Below are 7,762 nucleotides of genomic sequence, written 5' to 3'. Positions count from 1 at the left end.
AGCTGTCTGGATTTACCCTGCAGAGATCCAAGGAGCAGTTAACCATTGTCCTCATAAATCAACCGGAGTTTAAATGCCAACACAAAGAAAGTGAAAGGTAATGGACGCCCAGCCAAAAAGAAGGATATGCGGCGCAATTTCCTACGATACCGGAGCAATCCCGGATGTAGAACGTCGTGGATATAGACTTGCCCACTGGCAACTATGACTAAACAGCATTGTGAGAATGTATGGAAAAATCACAGGGATACATTTTGAAGAGTCATCACTCCTTTACAGAGCCAGAACTATGAGGAAGGCCAAAGCTATCCTCGATGGCCGGAGTCACCCCTTCTCCTGTGAACACAGGGTGTTGCCATCTGGTAGCAGGTACATTTCACCAAGGTGTATTACCAAGAGACTTAAGAGCTCTTTTGTCACTGTAACCATCTGGTTAATAGCTTCATGTAATTTGCCCCATATGAACATTAGTACATTGGTATGTTTTGCTGTGTGAAGGAACTGCTGTCTTTTATTCTCTGCTGGCTGGAAAACAAATTGCCCCACAAAGCAAAGTTTACTTAACTACAGTAACTTTGGTAAACTACAGACACACCGACCATCCTTCAACACAACTCTCTCTCCGTTGCTTTTGACCGGAAAACCTCAGCTCCATTCGCGCTGGCTTCATTGTGACTGACGAGCATGGCAATCAGCTTGTTGTGCTAACCTTAGCACATGTTGCTAATGACGTAGGGTTCAAAAATTACGCTTGGAACTTGCGCTTGTGAACATACCATGTGTTCTGCATGTGACTACAAGCACCGGACAATGACCTCCATGCAGTGACGGTTTGGGACGAATACACCAACTGTTACAGCACTATTAATGCGGTGACACGCTAACCCGATAATTGGTGGTTACTGACATTTGTTGCTCTGAAATGAAGACAGATTCAGCAACTGCATGGCCTATTTCTCGCTTAAAATGTATTCAGAAACACGTTTCGGTGAACTATTTTAGTCAAATATGAGATTGTATTCCGAACAAGCTGCTATGACAGTCTGGGTTTGAATTTCCGGAGAAGCCAGACCCACATGACGCGTTTGTTCAATCAGCTGCTGGTTTTCATTTTTGGGCAACAATACAGATTAGTGCCTCCTGCTATTATGGAGACTTATTACGTATTATCGCTTTGGTGTAATCCGAGGCACTTATTTGACCAACTCGCGGAGACTGATGAGTCCACCTGCCTTTTCTGCCGATGGTCGGCCGTCTGGTTGGTGTGTCAGGGGCTTTACACGAATGCAGTGTAAAATCAGCAAAAATAATTTTTGCCCCCGAATAGTATCAAGCTCAATTCAATTACAAAAGCATGCAGTCAGTAACTACTATATTTAGTGTGATGCTCAGGGACTGACAGGCTATTGCTCCTGTACTACAGAACAGATCTTTGTTATTGTTTTCCATGGAAGTCTGTCCATATGCACTCCAACTGAAGAACTCTGCAGGGCAAATATTCAACCTCCAACAAGGTGGTACAGTTGGGTACAGAATGGTAATGGTGGGTCTGACAAAACACTCAATACACAGTGTGTGCGTGTGTGTGTGTGTGTGTGTGTGTGTGTGTGTGTGTGTGTGTGTGTCACCGTGTACACACCTCTTTCCCTCTGTCCCCTCCGCCCCTTGGCTCTTTCTGTCTCTCAAATGCATTATCTGCTAACCAGATAATTTACTGTCTGCAGATGGCCTGCACTGCTGTGTGTTTGTGTGTGTGTGTGTGTGTGTTTGTGTGTGTGTGTATCAGAGTGTGTCAAGGTTATTACACTCAATTTAAACTAAAGTGAAAGTCATCCCATATACCTGGGAAGCTATGGCATCAAAAAAAAGAAGTAAAGAAAGTATCTCCTATTTTGTAACTGCTTTTATGCAGTTTACCCCAGAGAATAATAACTATATGCTTCAACACAGCTGACGGAAATAATAATAATAATAATAATAATAATCATAAATTGAATTTTTATAGTGCTTTTCAATGACCCAAAGTTGCTTTCCAGCACAAGGTGGAAAACTAGGGTAACCAAAACAAAACAGATTAAAGCACAGATGAAAAAGGAGGGGGGCGTGGGCGTGATGTAGGTAGAGCTGATGCTGAGGAGAAGTGAGTTGCAGTGGTCGGGAGGAGATGAAAGCGGGAATGAGTCTTTCGGCAGCGGGGGGTGTGAGAGAGGGTCTAAGTTTGGCGATGCTGCAGGGGTGACATGACGGATGTGGGGCTCAAAGGAGAGGGTGGAATCAAAGATCACACGAGGTTGTGTGGCCTGGGGAGATGAGGAGACAATGGTGCCGCCGACGGTGAGAGTGTGGGTTATTGATTTTGCTGAGTGTGGATTTGAAACCTATGAGGAGGAATTCTGTTTCATCGCTGTTGAGTTTGAGGAAGTTGTGTTGCATCCAGGTTTTGATGCGTGTCCATGCATCTGACTGATGGATTTGTAAATGATGTATGAGTAAAATACCTTTGTCAGCTAAAAAAATACTATAGTAGTAAGACACAGTCCCTCCATCATCATTTAACTACTCAGTCACTATATAGTCAATCTGTCAGTCTGTCACACAGTAAACCTGCCAGCCAGCTGAGACACTCCTGGCGGGCGGGGGGGTTCTGCCTCTTTCATGTGCTGTTATGATCAAGCAGTGACAGCAATCCCCCATGGCAGCGAAAAACAAACGCACCAGGTCAGAAATACTCCGTGAAAGGTGCAGGCAGGTGTGTCTGTGTGTGTTAGTGGGGAAAAACGCAGAGAGAGAGAGACAGCAGGGGGAGACATAAAGTGAAATATACATACTGAGTGACAGAGATGACAACATATATGGACATGAACACTGAATGGACGACTTCACAGCAGTTTGTCACTTTGTTGTATATGTAATACTTATCATATTTACTTGTTCTCAACTGAAGCACTTATTCCATTTCATCAGATTCTTTTTCCAGCTAAGTTTTGTAACTAAAAATGACTAAAGTTGAGATTAAAGGAACGTTTTGGTGTTCCTAGACCCTTAATTTTTATAGTTGATACTGTATAGTATTTGTTTTGCTGTTGTATAGTATTTGTTTTGCTGTTGTGTAGTATTTGTTTTGTTTTGTTGTATAGTATTTGTTTTGCTGTATAGTATTTGTTTTGCTGTTGTATAGTATTTGTTTTGCTGTATAGTATTTGTTTTGCTGTTGTATAGTATTTGTTTTGCTGTTGTATAGTATTTGTTTTGCTGTTGTATAGTATTTGTTTTGCTGTTGTATAGTATTTGTTTTGCTGTTTTTGCCACCGACAGGCTCCGATTGGTAGTATAAGTGTCCAACTATGGTATCGGAAAATGGAGAAGTCAGCGTTATCGTGCCATGCTTTCATACACAGTAACTTTAGCTAATAGCATTAGCTTCCCTTTGCTTTGTCTGTAGCTCTCCACCCCTGGATTAACATTTGTTTCTACAAGGCAGGTGCAATTGAAAATCTTATAGATAACACAAAGTTATGCTTACTGCTCTTCAGAACAAGAGACTTTTTCCGGAACTTCTTTTCTCCCCAATCCTGTCCCCACCGTTGTCTTCCGGCAAATCCCCCTTGAAATTTCAGAACGAGACTCCACCATCTTACCTTAATGTAGTCATACACTTACCCTGGATTTCCACCAACTGTGGAATGGCTGCGGATCGGCTCTGCTGCGTGTCGCCTCGGTGCTCTGCCTTCGTCCAATACCCACCAGGTCCGTATTTGTTGCGGAAGTTATAAGGACCCATTGACTTTAATGAAAACCTATTGATTCCCAGCTGTTCCGGAGCAGATCCACTTCAGTTGGTGGAAATCAGGGGTTACAATAACAATCTAAACCCGTCAGTGACTAACAAACAGAGGATTTTGACACAAGAGACCGTCGTTTGTGTCCAGTCCAGTGGGAAGTCAACAATGATTTGTTAACTGATTTTAACTGACTTTTGTCACACCACAGCACATAGGTAAGTTACATAACAAACATATTTTAACCCAAACCATGATCTTGTTGACTAAACAGATTCTGCCCTACAGGGGCTTATTCAGGTTGCAGCAAGCACTCCTGTTGCTGAATATTAGGATAGGATAACACAAAAAAACTTGTGATTAAGATATCATACAAACCATTGTATGAGGATATGTTTTAAAAAAAAACATTCAACTATAGCCTTAAGCCACCAAATCTAGGTGCAAATTCAGGAAATATGCTTTTCTAGCTGCTCATAGGCATGACTGAAGGCATTCAGTCATGCTACTGACGAAATAACAAAGATTGTCTTCATGCTAACACAACATAGTAGCAAAAAGATGTTTGCATTAAGCCTGTTTTAAGATACAGTACATTTGCATAACTCTGCCACGTTCAAAATTTGTTTATTATTAGGATAAACCCCTTGGGATGTATCCTCTTGTTTTTGATGGGGTCCCAACACATAACACAATCATTGCAAAACAACAGAACATTGAAAGAAAAAAACATAAATGAATAAAAATACAATTAGCAATACGGCAGAAAAAAAGAATACACATGGTCATCTATGATATGTTCATCAATACATTACAACCACCAAATGGCCAAGATGGCCAATAATAGGTAAATAAGTAAACAGAGTGTGAGTGGATTTCTACAGTTAAATATAGCTATATGTTTGCCATTTCATAAATTCTCATTAAACGGAAACGTTGCCAATTTTCAACGTGCTTTGTGTCGCTGCAACTCGGGCAGGACATGCAGGGGTACAACTGCTTGATGGCCTCGCTGCTGTAGTTAGAAGACAAAATGATCCATGGAATCCTAGCATCACTTCAAGTTTTCCAGGTTTTCCAGTATCGGGTGTTCAAAGCAGCTAGTACATGACTCAAAAAAGGTGTTTTCCATTTTCAGTGCAAAGCCAGAAATGAATAGCCTTTTGTTTTTCTTTTGCGTTTGCTTGTCACTATTGTATAAAAATGGAAAATGAGTGTAAGTTACTGGGTTTTCATTTCAGGCCATTTGTTATTAGAGATAGACAATTTCAAAGGATGCGTAGACATTGGATATTGCTTTACATAAACCACAATACTTTACACAGGTGCTTAAATTGTCCTCTGTCTGCACAAAATGAAACAAATCCAATTGTATCCAGTGTGTTCTCCAACCCGGTCTTTCTCTCTCTCCCACACACACACAGAACACACAGTATACACCTCCAGACAGCAATTACTGTGCAGCAGATGCTGGTTTGAGAGGATGAAACCATCTTTGAACAGCTGATGCACACATATATGTTCCTACACCTGTACACCATAAGAGACTGCCAAATCAGGATTCAAGGGCATCAGCTTTCATTAACCTTAACTCAGGGTGAATAATTGGAGTCTCTTACAGGATTTGTATTTTTTGATGTACCCTGTTTCATCTCTCAGCCTGCAGACTGGGAAACGGTGCTTTAAAATAAAAGTTTCTTCTCTGCCACAGCATGTGGGCGCCAAACTTTCATCCTGCAACACACTGGGCCCTCGGAAACGTTTACTGCTTTAAGGACAAAATCTCATTATGTAGCACAGCAGGGAGTTGTCATCACCTGTCTCCACCGCTGTAAAGATGAAAGCTGGTCATATTTTAATGATGGGATATCATCATGTAATTGCATTGTAATCATTTGTATTATATTAATATGCTATGGAGCAGTTCTTCTGTGTATGTGTGTGTGAGTGTGTGACAGGTTAAAAGGAAAAACTCATGGCCTGTTTTACACTAAAAAAGTATTAGTAAGTAAGTTCGTAGCATGTGAGGATCTTAAAATATCTAAAGGTAAAAAGATCATGCATTCAGTACTAGTTTATAGAGATTGATAAAATTCATATAATTGTGTTAAAAAGTTAAAACCCATCAAGCGTACAAAGGGTAAAAATTGTAAGAGGAACGTGTAAACGTTATATTGATTACTTTATTTTTTGGTGCCTAATTTATGGGTAAAAGTATTCATTCTGAGATCTACTTTTAATCTATGAGAACGATTGCTCTGGTCTCCATCCAAGTTCCCGGGATGTCGTGGTCTTTTCCTCATTACACTACATTTCTCAGTGAGGAAACATAACCGTAGCACTCTTGTGATTATTTTCCCCCTTTTTTTAGGTAGGTTATTGATATAAAGCAGAGTTACTTTAAATGTAATAACTTGCTTACATGTCAAGGGTGTTTAAGGTGTGTTTTAGTAACATTTTGAGTAAGTTAGAGTTAAGTTTGTAGAGTGTAATATATGCGTGTGTGAGCGGAGCCCCCGCTCTGTTAAAGCAAAGGTTAGCTTCGTATTGAGAGTAGCTGCCATTTTATGTTAATTGTGAACGAACACCATTAATATTTCGCGGTGTTATTTGTATGTGTTTTAAGCACTTAGTTTACATTGTTTATATATGTAGTTAAGGTTTACTGAGCTAAAGCTATGTTGTGCTTGACAGTTATATTGGAATGGTATTGGTATATGTTTCAGTGAATTACAGTGTATGCTGTTGTGACTTGACTCTATAAGCCTAAAACTACCTATTTCCTGTGAAATCTGTTGTGGAAAATGTGGTAAAATCATCACACTTAAATTCTTAGTGAGGAAACATAACCGCATCAAGCTCATGATAAAATGACCTATTAGGGATAATCAGAGCATAGAAAACACAGAGATGTTACCCTTGTCATCGCCATGTGTGTTGTAACTCTGTCTGACGTAGTCACCGCTAGCCTAGTTTAGCACAGATCCTGGAGGTAACGGCTCCATCTAGCCTACTGCTCCCAATAAGTGACAAAATAATGCCAACATTTCCCTGTTTACATGTTGTGATTTGTATAGTAACGCGCAAATAACACAATCACCTTCTAACCGGATACGTACTGGGAACTATTCTCAGCAGGCAAAGCACTGCTACTTGGGGGCAGTGACTAGCGCAACATTTGAAAAGCACCGTTGTTAAATTCCGTCAACAAAACCAATGCGACTAGCTAGCTAGCTAGTAGCAAACGTGACTGGTGACCATGGCTGACTTTGAACCAAGATCTGGAACCACATAGTTTTGAGCCAGAATACACAGACAAGGAGTTACACATTTTGGAAGCTTCTCAGGTGCTGCGAGCAAATCACTCTGCCCAAGTAGCAGAAGTACGAGTGCTTTGCCTTCTGAAAATATAGTTCCCAGGTAGTATGCGGTTAGAAGGTGGCTGTGTCTCATGTGACCTTGCTATTTGTACACGCTGTGACTATATAAATCACAACATGTAAATATGAACATGTTGCCGTTATTTTGTCACTCATTGGGAGCAGTAGGCCAGACGGAGTTGGTTACCTCCAGAATCTCTAAACGAGGCTTGATTCCAGTGTTATTTTGAACCACAGTGAAGATGTAATCTGCCACGTCCTTTAAGTTGCTTTCCTAGTTTAAAAGCAGCCACAATTTGATTATGTACAGAATAAATGTTAATAAAGACTTGTATTGAAATAATGTATTAAGGTAAGCATTAGTAATTATTTTTAGCATTGCAAGAATTCTGTGGAACAGAGTGATTATACATATGCATAGGGGGGGATAACATAAATGCAACGTGATTGCGCACAGTATTGACTTGTCTTGCAATGACAAGGGTTACAAGGTTTAATTGCAGCCTTTGGCAAAACATTTTCAACAACAGGTAAGGCTCTCTCTCTCCCTCTCTCTCTCTCTTTTTTTTAACCCATCCATCACTTTTATTCACAGAGACACCC

General features: G+C 40.5%; 1 long non-coding RNA gene across 1 annotated transcript in view; it reads left to right on the top strand.

Annotated features, from left to right (window-relative positions):
• LOC116670194 (uncharacterized) overlaps window positions 1–7,323 on the top strand; it is a 17,771-nt gene extending 10,448 nt beyond the window's left edge. The window contains exon 3 of the long non-coding RNA XR_004326965.1: window positions 7,119–7,323. This is a non-coding gene — a long non-coding RNA (uncharacterized LOC116670194). The remainder of the gene's footprint in view (window positions 1–7,118) is intronic.
• The last annotated feature ends 439 nt before the right edge of the window (window positions 7,324–7,762 follow it).

The sequence above is a fragment of the Etheostoma spectabile genome, chromosome 20 (genome assembly GCF_008692095.1).
Source record: "Etheostoma spectabile isolate EspeVRDwgs_2016 chromosome 20, UIUC_Espe_1.0, whole genome shotgun sequence".
Lineage (NCBI taxonomy): Eukaryota > Metazoa > Chordata > Actinopteri > Perciformes > Percidae > Etheostoma > Etheostoma spectabile.
This window is presented reverse-complemented; position numbering and strand designations above follow the sequence as displayed.